General features: G+C 38.4%; 1 protein-coding gene across 1 annotated transcript in view; it reads right to left on the minus strand.

The window, feature by feature from the left end:
* GREB1L (GREB1 like retinoic acid receptor coactivator) overlaps positions 1 to 24,455 on the minus strand; it is a 132,556-nt gene that overhangs the window by 69,616 nt on the left and 38,485 nt on the right. The window contains 1 exon segment of the mRNA XM_068190944.1: positions 6,451 to 6,554. The gene's annotated coding sequence lies outside the window, so the exon portion shown is untranslated.

A 24,455-nucleotide genomic window follows, 5' to 3' on the forward strand; every position in this document is an offset into this window, starting at 1 on the left:
TCTGATTCTATGAATTCATTTAGCTACCACTCTTAATAACACAGCAGATAAAACTAATATAATATGTAAGCAATTAACATAATAAAATAAATACAAATTTGTTCCTCAAATAATGTATTCAAAATCAGTAACTGTTCCCAAAGCCAATACATTTTAATTGAAACTTTGTTATTTTTATATCTTTTTCATATACATAAGTGTTTAGTCATTCACTAACAACATATATTGTTAATACAAAGATCTTATTGTAAGTTATTAGCTAACAACTATATTTAGTAATTGCCAATTAAACTATTAAGAAGCATTAGAGATATAAAATTTATTTATGTAGTTTACAAAAATCTATTAAGTCAACTATCTTCTCAGATGCACCCACTAATTTAAAGCTTTGATTCCAATGAAGATTTAATGTTCATTTTAACAGAACACTGTCTAATATTCCACCATAAAAAAAATCCATAACTGGGAAGCTCAGTGAAAAGTCTTTCTAAATAAACACAATTCTGTGCTTGTCAACAATTTTAATCTGGTAATTATCACTAATTGATGACTTTTATGAATTATCTTTTTACTTGGGTTTTTTTCCAGTTGCTTCTATCCTGAGAAATTGATAGGCTAAGTCACCAATGTTTCAAAAGAGCCATGTAATGCCATAAAAAGAAGCAATCACAATGGCATCTCAGCTGGCATTGCTCGTGAAAATGAAAGGAATGATCATCTACTAAGCACTTTAGGACTGGGCACCTGGAAACTGAGCACTTCACCTACAATCCCAGGCATACTTCGAATGCCTTATCAATTGAATTTGTGGACCAACTCTTCAACGTAACTGGACTAACAAAGACCACCATAAGAAGCTAATGATATTGAAGTAATTTCCAACCACTGAGTTTGTTTGTGTTTCATTTTTTTCCTGCAAGCAGTCTCTACACCAGTTCTCCTGATCTGCTTTCAGAACTCAGTAATCTAACTACATATTCACCTGCCTGGTGCTGCCTTCAATAGGACTGTGGAGTAGGACTGTGCCTTATGGCTTAACTTAGCTTTATATATTATACATTTATTTATGCATGTAAATTATTGTAAATCCTTAGGCCACTGGGCTCCAAAATGTTAAGTTTTAAACATCACAGCTTCTGCTAATTATTTATTGTAGGCAGATGGTACCATTTGCATAGGGTCTTACGTGTGACATTTTTAAAGACTGCTCACCAAGATGACACTACTTGACTGGAAACAGCAAAAAAAAAATCACTATTAAGATACAGAAAATAGAAGCTAAAATGTAATCCATTTTGACACATCTCAACATCAGATTGTACAGCATTAAAAATAAAATTCTTAATAAAGATAATTTTAGCTATGTATATCTACAATAAAAGTGGTTTTCCCCTGTTCTTTTCCTCCTTTTTTTTTAAAGTTTTCTCATGTGAAAGTGCTGCTTAATAAGAGAGGAAAGAATATTTTTTATTGCCAAGCAATATAAACAAATCACTATTCATTTTGCAAAGATATTAGTGGTTCTGAGAGTTCTCAGTTCTTGAAACACATACAAACTGACACTAATAAAAATAAACCTTTCTGAATAATAGGCACAATGGTAATACAGATTACATTGGCTCTTAAAACTTTCCAAACAAAGATGACCTAATTCTTCAAAAATACCCACTTAATATTTTCTTTTTCCACTGTATTCATCTTATCTGATCCATGTTCTGGTTTCTGACAGCTGCAACAGGCTAAAATTAAAGCCCTGGAGTAAAACTTTGTTGACTTCAACTTTTCCTTTGCTGCAAGCAAACTTTTTTTCCCCCGTGAAGTCAGCAGAGCTGGAGATGTACCGTGGTACGTCTTCAAATATGCAACTTGAAAGTAATTTCAGGATTACCAATAAAAAAAAAAGAAAAAAGAAAAAGTCTCTGCAGCCAGAACGTGTCTATGACTCTGCACAAAGGGTAACACCCTGCATCCAAGTGACTCACACTTGGCATTTCCCCCTTCTCCTTCACTTGTAAAGCACATAATTCTGCCAAAAGCACCATCAAGTTTTGTTCCTCTCCCTCTTCAGATAGATTATTGAAAGAATCCCTAACATAGATCTCTAGATTTGAAAATAAAATTTAATCAAGAAGAAATAAGGTCAGCCTTAAGTAATTAAACTAGCCTTCACTAATGCACTTGGATAGAAGGTTAGGTAAATTGTTGGTTTCTCACATCCTCTGAAAAAGGACTGTTTTTCTCTCTAGAGCCCAGTTTGAAAACAGGCAAGCCTGAACAAGAGCTCTCCTTGGTTTTACAAGGCTTAGTCATCCCTAACAAGGAACCAGCAAAGGTGGAAATGAGCCCCTCTTCTTCTGCAGAGGCTTGTGTCAAAAGTTCCCTCAGAGCACATACCTGCACAGCTCTTCCAAAAGTATAATTTTCAAATAAGTCAAAATAATCATACTTCTGCTCTTTTGGACTCAAAAATATGTTTTAGAACAGAACAAACAAGATTTTTCTTGTTTGAAAAGCTCCCACGTATCTGAAGCTCCCACATAGTCACTAGATAGAGAGGCACATCTAACATTTCTGCAGCCACTTTTAGCCCATGATGCAGAGAAAAGACCGACACAGCAAAGCTAGCTGCTTTCATGGCCGTTTCTATGCAAAAAACAATGCTCTGAACTGACAAGAAAACCCTCTATAGGTCAAAACCATAACAATCAGCTTAAATCCACAAGCAATGTCAATTTCATATCATTCAGACACTTTTTGCAACTTCTCTGCTGGTAGGAAACTGTGTCCAAATTTCTCATAGATAATTTTAGTGGAAATGAACTTCCAAGTGCAAAGTCCTTTATAGAGTTCTTCCTTTTCCACAACATATGTTTGTCACGTGTCAAAGCTGACTCTAATTTCTCCCATCCCCAGAATACCACAAATTCTTTTGTAAAATAAACAAAGTTCTGTCCAGAATCTCTGAAATTACCAGAGGCAACCCTGTTTGAGATCAAAGATGCACATCACTGTTGGTCCATCTGCAATATCCCAGATTTTATTTATGATGAAATTTGCAACACACAGACAATCATCAGAGCAACACCTGAACACCATATCCAGGGATATGGCTAAAAAAGAAGAGTATTGACATTCAAGCTACCTTTTCTAGATACTGAGGAATCTCAAAAGTTGTTTGTGGGATAAATGTCCACAAATGACATTTATACAATGCCATTTAGGTCTAGGAAAAAAACCCACCTTTACTCAAAACAGAAATCCAAAAATTCAAATCACATACTATTAACACTTAATAGAAGAAGGAAATAATTTTCAATTTCTAATGCTTGTATTGTTCTGTAATGCAACTCATCAGCCACTATCAGAAATTGGGGGGGGGGGAGGAGCAGCTATGTCTTACATGAAAAAAAATTATAATAAAATATTTTACTTGTCGGAGGCATTAGATATGCTTCTGTACTTTTCTCCCCAAAATCTTAATGATGTTTACAGGCTGGACTTAATTTATGTGCAACATAAACATGCTAGCACAGGCAATCTTGATTCCCAAAGCTGCTATTATGGTTTTATAAATCAGCAACACAGAATATTTACAGGTTCTTGGCATTCTTGATGGCATGCATATAAAACTTCCAGTAAATCCTGACAGTCAAGAAACTAATGCTCAAAATATTTTTCTGTTACTGCTGCCACAGTAGAATATAAATACTATCCATAAAATTCTCACTGTGAGCTAAAATCTGCTTAAAAAAATAAAAAAACTCCAAACACCTGATAAATAAACAGTTTATAAACACAGAACAATTTTCTCCAGTAGATGAGAAAAAAATATAACACGTAAACCTATTTTATGTAGTCTGAGTAGTTAAATTCTGAAGTTACAAACAAAATTAAGCATTACATCTCAAATATGTACTCTTCTAAGCAGTTCAATTATACAGATATAGCACTTAATTCCGCATAGATATATGTGTAAAATGTGATAGTTATTGTCTGTAAGGATAAATCTTAAAATAGTCTTGGACCTCCCACTGAATTCCTACAGCAAAAGCCAGAACAATGTCATTGATAAATAAATCACTTAATCCTTTCTTCATTTGCCATCGCCCTATTGCAAAAGCATGAAGCTGAAGCCTAGAAAGTCAAAGCTAAAGCCTGACCTTCCATCTCTATCTTCTCTGGCTGCTCCCTTGTGTAACCCTCAAACACATGCCATCATTTCCTGATGAGTTTAGAAGGGGTTATCAGGAGAATTTCGGGACGTGTGTCAGTTTTGCGGCGACCTGAATGCTATACAAACATCTTCTGTGTTTAATAGGCGATTTGTATTTTAGTAGGTTTATCCATTCCCAACTTTATTTGTTTAAAGGTGCCTTAACCTTGACATAAATCAATGCTAGGCATCTGTATGGAGTACTTCTGAAGAGTTTAAAAATTAAACTCTGCAAAGAGCTGTATTTTCCAAGGAGGTTTCTTTCAAAAATACACCAAACCAACTTGTCAACTTCTTTGTTCACTTCCCCCCACCTTGAAAATTATACAGTTTATTCTTTTTTTGCTCTTCTTCTACAGATTACAATGAAACACCAGGCTGGTCACTATAAAAACGCCACCACCACTGGCTCCCAAGTCCCTTTTTCTTCCTAATACAACCACGAGTGTTTGTGTAAGAGAGGAGGGCTCACGAGTCAGAGGCTCTGGGTCGTGCCTTGCAGCAACCCCCCCTTCCAAAGGAAAACAAAAAGCACTGAACCTCTTCTGTCACATGCCCAGTCCACCCCCCACCACCTCTGTGGTGAAGACAGCCATTATTACATTTCCTTTCGGGTTATTTACAAGGTCTTGGCTCTGACATTGATTTCTTATCTGTTTCTATGACAAATGTTAAGTGTTAATAAGCTGTCCTTTTAAAGAAAGATAATGCTAAACAAATTATAGGAATTCATTTCCCCAGACCTATTCTTTTTTTTTTTTCTCATGAGCATTGAAACAAGAACAGTAAAAATTCTCAAGACCAGAAAAAAAACCGACACTCTTTTTTCAGCCAATTAATAAGTTTTAGCAGATTAAAGGAAGTTACACTTTAAGCCAGGCAGTACCCTGAAAATCTAAAGCAAATTTGTCAGGGAATACAGAACCACCAGGCAGGCACAGCTCCCTTATGAACAGTTTTTCAAATTATAAGTGAAGAGTTACTTATTACTTTTTCAGATAATTTGTTCATGGTTCAAATTTTAGGCTAAAGGGTGAAAGTTTCAGAAATCTTTTCAGTTACAGAACCATTAAAATGATAAACATTTGGGATCCCAAGGTACACTTCTACTCTAACTGTCCTTTCAGACCTGCATTGACTGCACTATAATAGCTGCCAACATTTGGTAAGGATTAGCCTTTCATTTAGACAAAAGCAAGCATTCCTTAGCTAAATCAGCACTTTTTGCCATCAGACTCATAAAACCTTTTCACAACACAGATTTTCAAGAGAATCCTTTAGGGTTTTAGGATGCTGCTCCTTTTACTAAGTAACAAAATACACCCCAGGGTGTCTCATTGACCGCACTCAGCTGTCCTTTGACCTCTGCAATTGTTTAGCCTAACTTCAGGGCCACAGAATCTGCCCCCCCCATATCAAAAAGGCTAATGTTGCTTCCTCCTAGCACCTGGCAAAGCAAAATCCTGGGGGTTCCCCCCTCTTCCAGATTTATCCCACGTTCCAGATGTTGCCAAGCAAAATGTTCCTGCAGGCAGGTTTTGGGAGCCCCCAAGCGCCGCGCAGAACCTGGGCTGTGGCCATGACCCCCTTGCTCCGCTCAGGGCTGCCCTTGCCCCCAGGGATACAACAGGTCATAAAGCAGGAATAGATCTTCAGCCTTCTGGGTACGCTGGCTATTTAAATGCAACAAGAAACTATGTGAGCCCAATATTGTGCACTGAGGCAAGCCTCCCCCCTCTCAGAAGTCAGGAAAAAAGAGACGTGTGAGAATCTCAGTTGGAAGCACAAATCTATCCCAATCATTACCAAGATCTGCATTCTTCTTCCCATTTGTTTTAAACCCTTTGAGAGAACAAATAAACAAACAAACATTCACCCTCCAAGTGCATAAAACATATATTTAGCCAGTTGCTTAGGTATTTGCAGAGCCTTTAAGTAAAACAGCAGAAGAAAATTGTTACAGCTTCAAAAAAAGTGTCATTAAATAATGAAATTGACCTTATTGTGAGTATATAAGAAAAAAACGGAAGCACAAATCAGCCCTCTGTTGAAGGCTTTCTGATTATACGAACTGGATTTCTTTTTTTTTTTTTTAACTTGAATATTTTACATGCCTGAAGCAAAAATAAAATCATTATTTACAGTCCACACTGCTCCTAAAATGAAGTCATGGAAATGAAAGCAGAGATGCTGATCACATACAGTGTACTGTCTATTAGGAAAGGCAAGTATGGTACCTTCTCAGATTCCTTTTAACCTATTTGAAATGCAGTCATGATTAAAGGATGCAGCTAAGAGTTTGTGAAGCCTTGCTCCAAAGTTGTTTAAAACTCCTGAACACCTGAAAAATAAAAAGGGAGAAAAAAAATCAGAATTACTCATGCCAACATATAGTTTATAACAAGACAAAAAGCCCTTCCTGTGGAAACCTGGTCTAGGGTGGAAAAAGGAGGGCAAATGACTATAAAAAGCATATTTTTAGAGGAATACTTGATTGAAAGTGCTTGGTTGCATCTCTATATTCTACCAGAACTACAAACTTAGAATCTGCACATTTTTGGCGCTGAAGTCACTATATGACAGATTAGGAATTTATCACATTAATATGATAAAATTAACTGTTGCAGAAACATTAAAAAATATATGAAAATGCAGAAATAATTATTTAACTATTTATAAAGAAACAAACTAAATGAGTGAGCAGTTATCTACTCTGGAGATCAACGTTCAAATGAAATGAGAATTAGCTAGTTGCTCTCCTATCTGGCTTTCCATAAAAATATTGAAGTGAAAACATTACTAATAGAAATTGCACTTAATAAAAGAAAACACACCTGAAATACCCCAAGGAATGGTAAAAATTGCATAGCAAGCAGCAAGCAGAAGAATAACTCCTAAAATACCTAGGGCTGCACAGAACACCAATTAGCATCAGGAAAAGCTTTAAATTAAGTTATCATTGAGTGGACTTTGACAAGACTTTCTTAGGCAGACAAACTGGTTTGGTTTCTCAATAGCAACAGACCATATTTTGCCAAAAGATTTAAAGGAATTTTCCCTGGTGCTCGAAAATGGGATTTGAAGGCTTAAAGCTGGGACTACAGGCACAGGCCCACTAGCAAAACCAGAATGCAGCAGCACACCTCGAATTCAAACTCCGGGTTTTTAAATTCAAGGCCGTAGAGCTTCCTCCCCCTCCTCTCCTCTCCATTTTAAAAATCAGCCTGTTTAAGAGAGCAGCTGTAACCCTCACCTCTGGCTCAGGAAAGGTTTTGGGCAGGATAATGTGTTCTGAAGAACGGCACTAAACAACTCTATTGCCAGGGAGCAGCGATGCTGCCCCGCACGGCGCGTCCCCGCCACGCTGGCAGCGGCTCCGGCACAGATGGACAACAGGGATAACACACGCAACCCCTGACCAAACTGTAGGGCTCTGCACAGACTTCAGCCATTGCAGAATGTCAGTAATCCAATTCCAACAGCTCCTGGCTCTGAAATTGCTATTTTTCAGACACGTGCTGAACATTTCACCTGCTAGTAATGACATTTTTGTATTTTCTTCTAATTACACTCAAAGCTAAGACCTTTGGCCCTAGGCCACAGACCTCTATTCAGGCTGCACACATTCTCTTAAAGGCCCTGAGCCTTTGTTGTCACTCTCAGTCTTTCATCTATTATTTATATCCATTGAGAAGAGAGATACTCCACCATTTGTGAAGCTTTAAAGCTTCTAATCATCTTAATTTCTTCGCCTTTCAACCAGTGCTTCCCCTTATGGACCAATGCCAACAGTGTGACAAAATAATTTTTCAAGCCAAGATCCTCCTGGACCCTTCCCAAACCTTGACACACACTGGGCTCTAAGTGCCTTTTGTCCTTTGCCGGCTGCTTTTGCAAACACAGACCTTTGCTCAGCTTGGGGGTGGGGGGTGCGGATCTGCTTGTCAGAGCATTTCAGGGAGTTTTCTTGGGCTTTATGTGTTTTTACACCACTTTCCCTCTGTTAAAAAGTCTAACTCAATTAGTCTAGCTAAATCAGAGATGCTGTAGGGAACCTTACCTCTTTTAAAAATATTAAGTACCTTCTGAAATACTATCAACTATGAATTTTAAGTTTCCTTTTTTTTTTTTTTTTTTTTCCAAAAGCTAAACTGCTGATATGCTGCTTTGGTTTTTATACTGTTATGTGCCCACTCAGAACTGACAGATAATTACACAGTATTTAAGACACACAAAATACCACTGACCCTTTTCCTGAATATTGGCAACATTAATTTGTCCTGACCATATAACAAAATGTGACAAAAAAAATGTTTTGCATCTTATGTTCAGGTCATCTCCTTCTTATCCTCCCTTATTTGCAAATGAAATAGGAAATAAATCAATAGCATTTTTGCCAAGATGCAGAAGATCTCTTCAGAATTCATCAACCACCAATCTTCATTGCCAAGACCTGTGAGATCTGCTAACATGATCCATATCTTGGCTCTTTCTTCCACTATGGTCTGGCTTACTTTTGATTTTTAACAGTGCTTCCTTGTTGTCTGTCCCCTCTGAAGACCCCCAACCCCCACATCTTTTCTTATTTTTACCATTTGCTTCAACCAGCAGTTCACTTGAGACTCATCCATCTTACAATGCCTAAAGTGACAGATGCTCTCAGGAATGACCATACTGTTGAGTGACCAAAAGATAACATCACCTCTAGGAACTCCGAGAGAAATACAACTTCAACCCTGAGACACGGTTATCCTGGCAGAGACAGCACCATAAACCTCTCTCGAGTGAAAAAAAAACCCCAACCAACAACTGTGGGGAAAAGGAATCTGACACAATTACATGCAAAAAGAGTGTTCTTTCTATCCATAGCTGTAGTTAGTGGTGTTGATTAACTTTTTATTTTGTTTTTTCCCCCCTAATACCCCATTGAAGAATTGTAGTATTTACCTGTGATAAAATCAAGAGGAGAAGAGAGAATGGAGAAACTTCACACAAATACTGTTTAAGGACCCCTACAGACTTGAACGGAGGAAGAAGGCACTTTGGAACAGCTTCAGCAGAAGGTCACACAAGTCCTTTGCCAAAACACAGACATTACCTTGTTAAAATCTACACATCCTACAGACCAGCTGTTGCTCAGTTAAATTCCACAGGAATTCAGAATCATTGTGCAAGCCTGTGCCCTTGACAAATGCATACTGTAACCAGAGTAAGATTACTTTAATGTCACAGCTGCTTGATAGATCTGCAATCTGCAAGTAAAAACCCCTCAGTATTTTGACATTTGAGCATGCATCACTTAAACAAAAAATAAATTAGACTGATAGATTTTCTAGCCAACACCCACATATCCAGCTATAGTGATGCCTGTTCCTAAACAAAAATCTGCCTTCTATGCCTGTAAGACTGAGCTAAAAACTGCTGATTTGAAACACACCAGAAATTCTCAATCCAATCAGTGGAACAGGACTTGTTGAAGAGTCCTTGGTGGTAGAAAATATTACTTTAAAAAAAAGAAGGGTCATATTAGCTTCCTCTGGTGACATACTTGCAAAAGTGACACCACAAATGCTGAGAACCCCTTCTTTACAGTGAGATACAAAGAATTTCCCTGTCTCTCAGTAAAGCTTTAAACAGTATCTCACGTTCAGTTTTCAAACACTACAGGAAATAACCATCATTACAGTACATGAGACTGAGAACCTGTGAGTTGTGGAAACGTAAAGTTAGAGTTGTAAAATAAAACAGGAGGCCTGATAACCAAACATCTCCTGTCCAGTGTAAAGTCAGGGAAAAATCGTAACATGGACTTCTTAACATTTATTTATTGGTTGTATTTAGCCATATTTATTAATTTGTGATAAGTTATGATTTTAGGTCCCTATTCTGATGTAGAATGCTTCTGCTGTGCTCTCATAGCAGACCACATCAAGCCACCAGACTGTAAATGCAGAAGTAATCTATAAATACACCATTTTTAATATAGGCCATTTTCCCACAGTATGCCTTTCTGCAGTGCCATTTTGGACATCCAACACACAGAAATTAAACTAAGAACCACCTTGGTTCTTTCTAAAGAGGATCCCAATTCTGGGCCTCAGACCACCTTTAGAATTCCTCTCCCATTCTGAGCCACTGAGTGATCTGGCACCAAAATCTTTGATAAAATCCCCTTCAGTTGGGAAAAAAATGAACAGGAAAATCTACAGAAGACCATTACTGGTATACGATTGAAAAGGTTTTGTGCAAGACTCTGCTTTCCACCTCATACCTCAGCAACTGGCAGGGTTCAAGGCATACTGCAACTACCAAGAAGAAAATAAATGAGAAGATTGACTCAGGGGGATGTACTGGGACATTCTGCTGTGGTATCTGAATCCACTAACTCCACTATACCTTGAGTGTCACCATGTCCAGAACAACTTTCTGAAGCTCCTTCCAACCCAAATAAATCAAAGAAGCAAACAATGAAGTCAGCATTTAACACTGTCATAGGAAAAAAAGGCTTGAAAATATACAATGCTTTCACCCAAAATACTTGAAGATCTTGGCATCAGATATGGATGAAAAAGTAGCAAACTGTATCCTGCCTTAAAAAAATCTGTACTCTGCACTCAAATGGGCATCTTATCAAGCAGCCAGCCCTTACACATTTTATCTCCAAATATTTATCATAGTAGAGGGAAATGTTTATAATTAATATCCAATCCATCTTCTGCATGCTGCTGCTTTTAAACAAAACAAAATGTAAAAGGTCAAAGCTACCAGAAAGGGCCTTGAATAAAAACTCCGAAATTACAACCATTTTGCTGGGAGAGACAAGGTGTAAAATAGATTACTGGAGCCAAATTCCATATGGAATAGAGCAGACCAAGGGTACTGATCCAAACAGCAGTGAACAGTATCAGAACTGTCAGTATTTATGTGTTTGGTAACTCTAGACTGCTTTGAAAATCTCTCATTTAATGAGATTCACATTTCCCAATTGAATCTGAACATTTTTACATGCATGTATGCAAAATCAGTTCTCATTCAATGCAATTTTGCATGGAATGATTGAAACATTGATAATAAACTTACAGGTAACTTCTGTCATTACCATTAAGTTATTGACACTGAAACATGACCTTGAAATGACAGCTTCATTAATTCAAGTTTTACCAGGGAAGGTTTCAAAAAGCCCTGATTAAATTAACTACTTTTAAACACAATAGGATCGATATGTATGCAGAGAATGTACACCCCCATGGCAAGTTCTGCTTGCTTGATTGATCAAAAACAAAACAATCCTGTGGCTTTCCAGATCTCAGCTGGTGCCAGAAATCCACATAGAAAAAAAGAATCCATCTAAATGAAACTCTGAAAAGGTTTACCCTTCACCAGTCTATTTGCACTTCAAAAACTCCTTAAGTCCTTCAGCTAAACCCCAGGGTTGAACCATTTCAAAAATGAGAGGGGGATGGCCATGATTTATCTTCTTTCTGTGCTCTGGACAGAGCTATAAAATCTGCCTGCTGGTGTGCCTGTGTGCTACAGGCTTCTTTTCATGAAACTTGGATACTTACCCATTTTAGAAATAACTCTGCTCCATTCCTTACCACCCTTTATTTCTTTCAATAAGACACAAGTACCATTTATACAGCAAAAGTTTGATTTTTTGGGCACCAGCATGCAAGCTGATGAAGCTGAATCAGCAAAATGGCCAAGCATCTGAAATTAGCATTTTAAAGGAAAATATAGCAGATCTTACTCATACCTGTAAGGATTGGATGTTGCCTTAGCGAATTTGTGCTCCTGGAACACTTGTTTAAGAATCTAATTTAAGCCTATTGCTTATATTTACTAGTACCAAACACATTTTTAGCAATAGGCTCAAATAATTTTCTGTTTGTAGATAATCAATGTCACCCAAGATGCATTTTCCAGGCTTCTGTACTTCAAGATACATTACCAATAGAAGGAAAATGGAGATTTCATGGGTCATAAACTTCTGCATCACGAGGACCTTCAGTGCTGCTGTCAGCCCAGTAAAACTCAATCGATACACTCTTGCTTTATTTGCCCACTATTAAAACCCCTGCACCCAAATTTCTACCTTTTTTTTTCTGAAGGTAAAGTATCAATTTAACAACTATACTGATATTCTTTGAACACAATTTAATGTTGTAATACTCAGTTTGTATATTAAAACACATAAACACACACATATAATATAAACATAAATCCTACAGCACCAACACCATGGAGGAGCACAAAGCACTGAAACATGTTTGTGCACTTCAACTTTTCTAAAGCTTTCTTCTACTCTTAAGACCCAACGCTATAAACCTATATATCAGTGACACAACTCCTACCAGTCTAAATTCTTCAGACTTGGGTAAACAGATAGGTTTGCTCTCAAGGTAAACAACAATAAGAATAGATTGAATATTAACTATTTTTGCATGGAAAGGGCCCATTCATTTCCAAAGTCTTACTCAGACTTTGCTTTTATCACAGATTTTTTTTTCTCTTCCATTCTAAAAATAACAGAAATGGATGAAAAATATTTCATGAAAATATAGAAACATTGCACATCCTGCCACAGGAGATTGAGTCTTAATTAGACTAGAATGAAGCTTTAAAAACATTGACACTGTGCTTGTTTTTGTGCAAGCCAAATACTGGCCCTAACAAAACTGCAGGACTAATCTGGGGAAAAAAAACCCCAACCAACCCTAATCACTCTATTAATCCCCACTCAAATCCACAAGGATACTTAAGTAAGAGGTTGTGGATATAAGAAGGAATGGCATCTTACTCAGCATCTGACATGGTACTCAACTTAACTCCTCAGAGTCTGAAACTCTCCTTTGCTCCAGAAAAAGAGTCGAAGATGTTTTAAGAATATATCCTCTCTTGTGCATATGCTTTTCATATTAAAAAACCCTCTCCAATATAACTTACTTTTTGTAAAAACTGTAATAGAATATTTCTTTGACTATGTCCTTGACTGGCTCATATTTGTAAGACTGCACTGAGGGTGTTTATAAACTTGCACCTTCTCCTGGTGTGCTTGCAAAAATTCAGTATTCCAGATGCCAACTTATTAGCAAAACACTTCAACTTACCTACATGAGCCAACATTTGCTATTTTAATAAAGTTTTAATTAAGGTGGAAGTTTGTCTCTTTTTACCACATCCCCTATTACCAAGAACAAGCTTTGTATAATATGTATTGTAATAAAGAAGTTTTGAGTATTTATGTAGATATCTATTTTTTCCATGCTTATTTACAGTTCCTGAGAAAACCCCACATGGACACACTGATCAATAGGATTTGGTACTTCTATTTCAAGCAAAGTGAATGTCACCACACCACAGCCAGGTAAACCTACTTTAGAAACTGAAGTCCAAGTAGATAGAAGAAAAATACCATAAAACAAAAAAAAAGAATCTGGAAAAACAAAACACCAATAAGAAATACCCTGTGGATTCATTAGCAACCAGGGTGGCAGGCTTTCCTCTAATTCCCTTTAAAAGCCCATGACTACCTGCAGAGCCTGGGAGTGCAAATCACATTAGTGGAGCCACCAGATGACCAAAGAAATCACTGGAGGCCTGGTGAAACCAGTAAACAAAAGGCAGCATTCCAGCTGAATGCCGCTGCTAGAGTCAGCATTGTAAGATGCTTGGATCTGATAACCCAAAAACCAGATTAGCTGCAGGCAACAAAAGAGTAAAATGAGAAACAAAGGAGTCATTTTGACACGTGAAGAAATCATTTCCATTAAACCATCTTGAGTTTACTGTGTAGTTATATAAACTGCTCCTACTTGAAGTGACATTTGAAGCAATGAAGCTGTGACAGTGCAGTGTCTTGGAAAAGCTCCTGAAATAACACATCCTTGAACACCATATAATTTAAAGAGGCAAACTGGCCTCTTTGTCTTTGAATCTTTATGACGTTTTAAAGGTCTAATAATGATTTTTAAATCTGTTGTACAGATTTCAGTTAGAAGACTTAACACGTATGGCTCAGCTTGAAGAATAGATTCACTAGTTTTATCTGTATTTAAAAGTCTTCTGCAGGGAATGCACATACTACAATATTCCCATGTAATTACACAAGAAGGCTGCCTTCTCCCCCCAGTCCCCATCTCCTCACATGTGTGTCTCACTTACTGTCAACACAGGAAAGGATTCCTTATCAGAAGCTTCAACCAGGACTTTTATCCTGAAAAAAGCCCAGGCACGCTATAATCAAAAGGACCAAACTGCAAAACTCAACACGAAAGTATGGAAGAATATGCAGACACCAGAGAGAGAGAGAGAAATCAAAACTTTCCAGGGTAACTTTGGAAATTTGCCACAATTTTGTCTTATACAATTTAGAATTCTGTACACTCAAAGCCAAAACAAGTCATTTTCTTTCTTCACAAGATAGTAAATTGTCCTGCTATGAAATATTCACGAGCTAGAAGAAATTTCTGAGGAACACTGTGCTATACAGAGAACATTTTAGCTTGCTAGCTTTGCTCTCTGCATCTCTTGCTGCTAGCACTCAGCACAGAAAGCCGACACACGGTGAGGGAACAAGCCTTCCTGGAATACCACATTTCTCCCCTGGGTTTCTAACACATACAGCAACGAAACCCACTAGTGCTGGTAAGGATGGGATCTCACATATGAAGCATATGTATCGAAAATTAACTGATTCCTCTCAGTGACAAATGCAGAGAAAACAGACCCAGAAAAAGATCTCATCAGAGTCTGGTGGGGACAGCATAAAAGGACAACCTGCAGCTGTGTCCAGACACAAATATATGGTATGCACTGACCTGGAAATCCTGCTATCAAGGCTCAGTGAAAGGTTTGTCAGAAAAAGCTTTGCAAACACCTTCTGCTACTTGGTGAATTTTTCAAAATACTTAGCCATTAAACATGCCTGAAAGGGGAAAGATGTAATGCAGGCCTCTAATTATAGAATAGGATCTCTGGGGACATCTGTGCCAACGTACCCATCAAAGCCCAAAAGACCAATGGCATGGAGTAGGTACTGTGCACATATGGTTTTCCCCTGGTTCCAAACCATTCTGCTCTGGAGTACTGCCATGGTGTCCATGCTGCTTCTAGTATTTTGTCACATACATTACCCAAGAGAAAAAGGTGGATGGGCAGAAGACAGACAGACTAGAAGCCCCTCTTCTCTTAGTGTTCTTTTAAAGATACCTTCTTACCCAAAACAGCACTCGGGCATAAACACGCCTTTATAAATCCACAGAAGGAAAACGTGAAAGGTGTGAAGAACAGAGTCAAGAAGAAAGGAGATTTCAAAAAGAAATATGACTTGTGGCCAAAATGTGCACACATTAAAGAAATCTAGTACACACTGTAGAAATCTAGTTGGAGGGGAAACACAAGATACTGTTGTACAGCTGGCTCATCTTGAACCCTTATACTGAGGAGATTCAGCCTATCACCATTCAAAGAAACTTGTGTTTGTATTTATAGCAATCAGCCGGTCTGAATACAAAGATGGATGCAGCTAGTAATCACATAAAATCATCCACTTTAATGCAATTGGCCTTTGTGCTGCAAAGAGAAAACAATACGCTTGGTAGTCACGAACAGTTAGATTATGATTAGTGGTTTTACACAGCATCTTTCTAATAAAATATCAGAGCATTCTAAGCAAAGAAGCAGATCAGTTCAGAATATTAAAAATAAAAAACTTTAAATATTTCATACAAGCAGACCCCATATTTCAATTACAAATGGCTTTCCCAAGCAAGGCTATTTATTTCAAGTTGTGTTGCCCAAATTCTCCCATCACTAACATATTCCAGAAAAACAGAAACTCCATCAGGGCTTGCTGTTTATCTGCTGTTTCTTTCTGCAGAAACACTGAGGATGGCCAGACCTTCCTAAAAATTCTAATGTTAAAAGCTTTCCTTTCTTTGAGGAATTCTAGTTATTTCTACATAGGGGCAAGCACCTGACTCACAAGTATTTCCCCCCCCAGCTGGGAATGCCATGGACCCAGTTCTGGGCAGTTGACTGAACACCTGGGAGGAAGAAGAAAGTGGTTTCTTGTTCCTAAGGTCATTCAGCAGAGCTGGCACAAGGTCTCTAGAAAGCCCCCACATGCACAGAAAAATTACTGGATTCCTTGTAGATCTGATAGGAAAACCACAAACAGACCAGGGCATCTTCACTACTCATGCTGATCTACATCCTCTGTGACTGCAGTTTGAGTCTACATCTTTTCTCACATCAAAAATGCTTTGTTGAGAAGCTCTCAAGAAGCTTTTTACGAAAATTTGCACAATGCCCAGAGAGTTTCCTTGTGCACAATTTTAGACCACAAATATTGGACATTGGAATAGTTATCCCAGTAGACTAGGAACCATTCATAGAGAAATTATGTCTAGTCCAGACACTGCTTGCCTTAATAGAAGTCCAGGAATATTTACAGGAGTGGCTATGGAAGCATTCTACCTCCAGGTGGGAAGAGAAATCAAGCTGCTCTTTGAACAATTAACACAGAAATTTAGCATAGAGAAAGAGACATGTGAAAGATGCAGGACTGGGAAAGAATACTGCTGTGAATTCACAAGGATAAGAGAGTTGCTAGTGCTTTTACTCAGTCCTTCCAGATCTCCAGTGCTCTGGCAGGAAGAGAAAGGAAAAAAATGGCCATGGGAAAAAAAAAGGCCTTTCAGAAATAAGAATTTCGCAAGAAAAGTAAAAAGAAAGTGAATACCTTTTCCTCTCTCACACACGCTGAAGTAGAGAGATCTCATGAAGACTAGGAATAAAGAGAAGATCATTCTACTTTTGAAGTACAGGAGGGGGCAACAGATAAAAACAGTGCTAAGGAACTCTCTCTGCTTGTGATTACAAACCTGAGAGTCTGATAAAGGTAGGCTAAGGAGGATAATGGCCTTTCCTTCTCACAACATCATAACAAACTTACACTGAGCTTTTCTGAATGGAGCTGACTTTCCTATGAACAGGTACAGGGCTTCTTTAGAAACTAACTCAAAATGAAAAGCCTATACAGAAAGATCCTGAAAAAGACATTCATATTCCCATCAGTTGATTATAACACAATAATCACAAGTGTATAACAAAACATACATCAAGATAATCTAATCCTCTCTACAGCTCTGATTTTCTCTAAAATGGAAGTCCCCCATCTGTCCCTCTCTTCTTTCAAGGGAAAGTCTCCATTTCTGCTAAATGTATTGGTTTTCACAGCCATACCAACACCTTGATCTATAAAGAAAAGAAAATGCTTTGATGAAGTGAAAAACAATCTTTCCACAGGATTCAAAATGAAGACAATTTTTTGCTCCTCAAGTAAATCTATTGTTATTGTACATTTTCAGAGGGCAGGTAGTGCAAAAGCTATACAGGCAAAAAAAAAAAAAACTGGCTTCAGTGCCTGTTACCCTTGAAATTCCTAATGTGACAATAAGCAGTACTTCCCCACCATATCCTATATGCTTCTGGTGCCTTCCAGAAAGCCTTTTTATCTGATAATGAGAACAGACTCCTGCTGCAGATCTGAATGCTGAGGACTGAAAGTACTGTCCAAATGACAGAGAGTTGGGGAAAATGAGTGGTTGAATATAGAAAGAAACAGGAAATCAATTCTCAGAAATGCTGTCTTTGCTTCTGTTTGGCCTCCTCCTCCCACACTTGCTCTCTGTCTCTTGCCAGCTTCCTATTTTACCAGCTCTTTGCCTTGCTACTCAGTAGTGAAGGAGGGAAAATTTACCATGATCATCTTTCCTCTGCTGGTGCATTATGTGTCTGTCTTAAAAGTAGGGTCTGGTTTACCCTGGCCTAGGTTTGGCTGTCAACTAAAAACACAGCAATTCTTTCTTTCAGCCTTTTCTGCTTCCCCAAGTAACAATTCTCATCCCATCTAATGATAGGGTTTGAGAGAAACACATTTTTCTCATGGCAACTATGAGAAAGCAACAGAAGGATGAAAATTAGTGTATGAAGAATAAACAGACATATTTTTTTTTAAAAAGCAGGGGCCAGCTGGATAACAATTCCAGATAAGATTTAAATAAACATACGTGGGAGGTAGCAGGAAAGGCAGTTGGTTCCTCATGCTCAGACGCACACAGGTAATGACCTCTGTCTCTTGCTCTCCTAAAGCTAACAATGCTGGTTATTGCACTCCTCCAGTGAGCTCTGGAAAGGATCCAGTGCACTACTGATTACATTTCATCCACAGTTAGTTTAACCTTTGAAACATGACAGTCAGTGGCAGTGAGCAGGCCAGCACATAAGGTCAGCTCAACCTTGTTGGTCCCAGCATTCTCCCAGTGTTTGCACAGAAAACAACCTGGTGATCAGGGATTCCTACCCTGCAAATACAAAAGGCCCAACAGGGACTGCCAGAATGTTGATTTTATTGCAAGGTGTCATTCATGGCCATTAATCTGTCAAGACAGAAAAATACAGGTTCTCCTCTTTCAAAAAACCTAAATAGTATCAGACAGAAAAAGTCTCATTTAGGAAGGCGGAGATGCGACTGACCTACTGTCAGGTACCTGGCGAATGTTGCACATTACTCCTCCAAGAATAGAAAGACAAAAATACCAAAGAGAAAATAAGTACGTTCTGAAATAATGGTGAGACAACTAGGTCAAGCAAGTGTAACAGGAACACTCTGTGCTCAAAGGAAAGCTAAAAAACCAATTCCTGTTCAATTGCCCATTTTTCTCAAGTTACTTCCTTTCCAGAACAGCCTGTTTTGAAGCTCACTTTTTATCTGCTGTACACCCAATTTTAAAATGAAAAAACCAGCATCTTCAATTACCTTGAATTTCTACAGAAAAGTATAGGACTTAGCAAGATCAGATACCTTATCTCTTTCTAAATATTATTTCTACGTTTTAACAAAGCCCTTAGTCTTGGGAAAACATATGCCAAGGGAGAACAACAGAGATATTCCAGGGTTCAAAAAGCTTCTAGTTAGTTATTTAGTACTTATCACATTTTCCTTAGGGATAGATTAAAAGCATTTTTAAGGTATTAAAGTGGGAAAAAATCAATTTTCCTCAGAAACAACTACCCTCTAACACAATAGCAGTGATGAGGATTTTTTTAGATAGTGCTTAACTATCCCTTGGAGCACATGCACTTGGATTTTTATTTGGATTATTTGTGTGTTTGTGTGGACTCAGGGAGCACAGGCTTTTCAAGAGCCAGTAAGAGGTGAAGAAAAGGTCATTTCAGCAGAATTCATTTTCTCTTAAATTCTCAGAGAAATGCTGCTAAAAGGAGGCAACAACAAACCCATCCCCTCTTCCTCTCACTATTAACATTTCCTAAGGTCCTCTCAGCTATAATATAGCAGTATCTTTGGTTATACCCTATCACCTTTTCATCCTCCTCTAACACAAATGCTGGCAACAGACCTGTTAAGAGCAGGAGCTGGACTAGACCTCCAGACAGCCCTTCCAGCAGCACTTCAGCATTGCCATGAGCAATCCACTCGCCCACGAGCTGCATCTGCTGCTGCTCCAGAGGCAGGGCCTCCCCTCTGCTTCCATTTACACCGCTGCAAATCCCCACCATCAGGCACAAACTGGCCACACAAAGGAATACCGTTACCTCCAGTACACAGGGAAGTGGGTGGTGGTATACACTGGGTAACATGAAAATCCAGTTCCAGAGAGTAGGACCACAGAGCAGAGATGTTTAAGCAGCTCTCCTGACAGCAGCAAGGTCAGGTCAGAACCAGGGTGAAAAAAAGACCCTTCCCAGAGCAGGGCTGGTGCCAGTGCAGCAATTGGCCACCTCTGGCTTGGAGAAGGCTCTTCCACCCTGGCTCAGGAGCTGTCTGGGTGGGCTCTGTGCAGCCACACTTCCATTCCTGCAGCCAGTATGTCTCAGCATATGCAAAAGCACTACACAAGGGGGATAGTGGGGACCCAACAAGGCTCACCAGTGTTGGGCTGGCCCTGGATCAGTCAGCTGGCCCTGGATCAAGGCCAGCTGCCCCATTAGGTACTGGGGTGGACATCTCAATAATAAAGGGGAACAAGTGGCAGATAACAGAGAGAAAAAACCCTCACGGTTTAGGGGTTTTTTTGAGGGCCTTGAAAGAAAAGATAAAAACCTTAGGTCTAACATTATGGAGACAAAAAAAAAAAAAAAAAAAAAAAGAAGCTGGCAGAGAAGTGCAAATAGAAAGGTAACACAATCAAGGTCAATCAAGGTGACACTCAGAAAACAACAGCCACACAGAGCAGGCATAAGGAGACATCTGCCCAGAGCAATGAATGTGGTCCTGATGTGGTGAAGATGGAAGCACGGACCGTGGTATTTCCCTCTCCTAATGAAAAGGTAATACAGCTAGGTCAGAGGCCTTACACAGGACACAGCCATGGTATGGGTGGCCCATGCATGGCGGCAGAGAAAACACACGTGAGAGAGGACCAGGAGCTAGACATTCTGGAGGAGATGCCAGGCAGAGAGACCAAGATAGCAGCTCCAGCCCAGGAAGACCAATGATTCACTTTATGGCCTGAAAGCACTTCCCTCCAAAGTTCACACAGGAAGATAATGTCCCCCTCAAATTAATTTATGCAGATGGCAGTTCATTTGTCAGAGGTTAAAAAGAGCCACTTCCATTTTAAAACGAGAACACTTGAGGTCCTCAGCAGATAAGAACTAACAGAAAACAAGTATCTATATGTGAGCAGTTTCTGCTCATGCCTGTTGTCTGATTTTAGTGGGAGTTTATACCACCAGACATACAAAGGCCTGCTGGTCCAAAAAGTGACATGATTATATCCCATCAGATTTCATACCAAGTCCATATTTCTCAGAAGATGCAAACGAGAAACCTGTGGATTGCACGGACAGATGTTCCTGCAATGTAACTTCTGAATTAAAAACAAACACTCCAAAATGGACAACTGCTAAAATAATTTGAACCTGGATGCTTCAAGCAAAAAACACTTGTGAGGCAATTAACATTTTTTCTCTTGATTTAGATAAAATCCCCACTTTACTGACGCTAAGCCTCAGTAAGACTTAAAAAAAGACTTCTTTAGAAAGTATTCCTTGCCCAGTCTATTAGCCAGTTTCCTGTGCTTTTCTCACATGAACTTGTAATCCTTGATAAGGTTTACACACGTAAAAATAAAGTTTCAAGACGAAAATCACCATTACCTCTATGCAAAAACACTGTATCACGTCAGGTGTCTGATACAGTAGACCAAGCACAGTGGCAGAAAGATATAAAACAAAACATTTCATTTCACCACTGCTGAAATCAGCTTCTGAAACTTGTTAATTGATTTTCCTTCATTAAAAAATAACTGATTGTAAAAGAAGTGTTGCTTGGCAGGATCAAAGCCTATCCTACAGGAAACACACACACAAAGCATTTGGAAATGAGGGTTAATTTGGCATGCAATTTAACAGCATTAGCTTTTATCAGCAGCATTTCAAGGTCAGGCACAGCCATGTTTAAAATGTTTGGTTTTGTTACAGTTTCAACTACAGCATACTAGAGTTCAAAACATCTTAAACCATAACTAATAAAGTGATGCAGCTCTTTAACTCTCCCTTTTATTAACTCAAGACTTGACTCTTTCAAGAAAAGACCCAAAACTGTATCAAATTAGCAGATTACAAAAAATGCTCTTCTTCATCTGAGCATGGGATTAAGTTTAGACAGATTAGGCCAGATGGAAGGAGTCCTTTTACTGACATCGTTTGTTCAAAATTTAAAGAGCTTTTGAAGATAGTCTTTTAATATATCAAGTGACTTAGTTAAAATGACCTCATATTTCAAGCAGTGAATTTCTTCAAGACTACGATTTAATTTATTCTAAGAAAAAAACCCCACTTTTTCTTTTTTACCAAAATCTAATCTGATCAGAATTAAAGCTAGCACATTTTATTTATTCCCAAAAAGATTAATTTAAAATGTAAGATTGTAAGAGCATTCATTTTTTATTATATTTTACATTTAATTTATTCAAAAACATACAAAAGGATGATGGATAAAAGAAAACATAAAGCAGGTTTGCTCAACTCCAATGTAAAATACTCCAAACACATACTGGAGATTTTCCCTTTCATTGATTTATAAACTCCAAAAACTAGTGAGTGGTTGCATGTTTTCACGTTCACTGTTATGCTGTGGAAGAGTATTCTACATCTTTTTGTTGAAAGCTTATTCTATATAAAGAGTCCCAACTGCCAATAATGCTGACAGACTTTTAAAAGAGGTTGTCACCAAATGTTTCATGAGATCAAGTCCATACAGCACTCGAAACAAACACTTTGATTAATCAATTACCGGCAGAACTTCACAGTACTGTGGATGTGTGCCTAAGAGCTTTACAAACGCTTCCAGGACAGTGATGTTAGGGGGCTGAAATCTCTTAAGCCTCTTTCTTTGCAATTCTCTGCCATGGTTCAGAAGAATGCAACCCCATTACACCAAAACCAGCACAGAAAACAGCCACTCTTGCCTCTTACATGAGCATAATTCATCTTCTGACACCTTGACAAAGCAGCTTGTTGATAGTCAAAGAAAGGATTTTTCTGATTTCCTCCCAAGACAGGAGATGGTCTTTATCCATCATCCCTTCTTCCTGATCTCTTCTTCCAGAGTCCCCACATCAGCAGAACTGTCTATCAGAGCAGACAGCAGGAGGGAGAGGTCTGACTGATTGATAGGGCACCAGTGCTCAACAGTGCTATTTAACTGTAGGAACCTATTGTTAGAATCTTACTTTACAGCAGTTAAACAAATATAATGGCAACCAATTCAACCATTGTGCCACTAGAGTCAGCTCAAGCTAATAAGTAAAGTTAGCTAATTACACTGATCTGATTTAAAATCCAGACAAATTGTAGAGACAGTCAGAATTGCTGTGCACTGAGAGTAGAAATTGTAAAGAAAAAAGTTTTGCGCAGATTATGCTTTCTGAACTGAATTATGGTTCCTTCTCACTCTCCCTTGTGAGCAGGATCATACACTTTCCTTCTCTCCCTAAGCCTGCTAGGTATTCCTAATTACTCGAAATCATTTTTATCAAAATGCAGTTGAAATTTCCTCCTCTTCCCTTACTTACCCCAAGCTCTAACATATCTTACTGTTAAGATTGTGAGAAAATCCAGTTTTTGAGGGGAAAACATTATACAATGCCTCCTAAAAGGGGGATACTATACACTACAAAATACACCAAACTACACACTAGTAACATATTTTTCAGGATACTGATTTGGTATAACCAAAGTCCAGGTGTCCTGATGTAAAGAAGATTCTGCACACTTCTCAGAAACAGATACTTAATACATAAATCACTGGGTTTGCATGTAAAAATACATATTTTTCTTATATACACATTACATATATGTATATTTATATAACTCCACTCATCTCCCTCACCTTCCCAAAACATTAAGCAAAATATTTGGGCATAATTATATTTTCAGTTAATTATTTTCTATGCTTACATAAAGGGTGGATGTGTTAATCACACCTGTTAAAAACTCTTAATTCTTTGATAATTGCTGGTCACAGAGGAAACCAGTCCAGGTCACAGAGGACCAGGGCATGGCACTCTGTGAACTGTTGCCAGCAGGGTAAGTCCAACTCAGTTCTTGGTGATCCATTTCAAATATAAATCAGACCACAATCTGTGTCTCACCAATGTAACCACCAAGGCAGAGCCACACAAGAGCCAGCATTTTCTTACTGAAATTGCCAAGAAAAAGACCTTCATCTGGGTCAGAGGAACTTGGTAACTCCTGGGTTTAACTACACCTTTCTGACCTTGACTGATTCATTCAGGACTTACCGTGCCATAAAAATAACTGCCTGTGCTATCTGGACTAGACCAGTTCTCCAAGCAATCTTCTTTCATTCATTTATACCAGAACAACCACCACTATTTATGAGTAAAATTAGCCATTCAAAAAGTGAACATGGTGTTCTTGTCATAAACTGCATGCAATTTCAAGGGATACCAACCAGGCTGAAGCAGTTACATATTATTTATGTCAAAGCAAGTGTAAAAAATTACACATTCTTTCTCTCAAGAACAGTGTAAGATCTCCCTGTCTCTTCACTGGGATTTTATGCTTGCAGATGTTGAGGCAACAATAGGAATAATCACCTGCAGTCTCTGACATTTCCTTATGTGGTTTCCCCATCTGGGTTTAGGAATCAACAGACCATTAGGTCCTTGTGCCAACAGGATAGATG

This window comes from Anomalospiza imberbis, chromosome 1 (genome assembly GCF_031753505.1).
Source record: "Anomalospiza imberbis isolate Cuckoo-Finch-1a 21T00152 chromosome 1, ASM3175350v1, whole genome shotgun sequence".
NCBI classification, from domain to species: Eukaryota; Metazoa; Chordata; class Aves; order Passeriformes; family Viduidae; genus Anomalospiza; species Anomalospiza imberbis.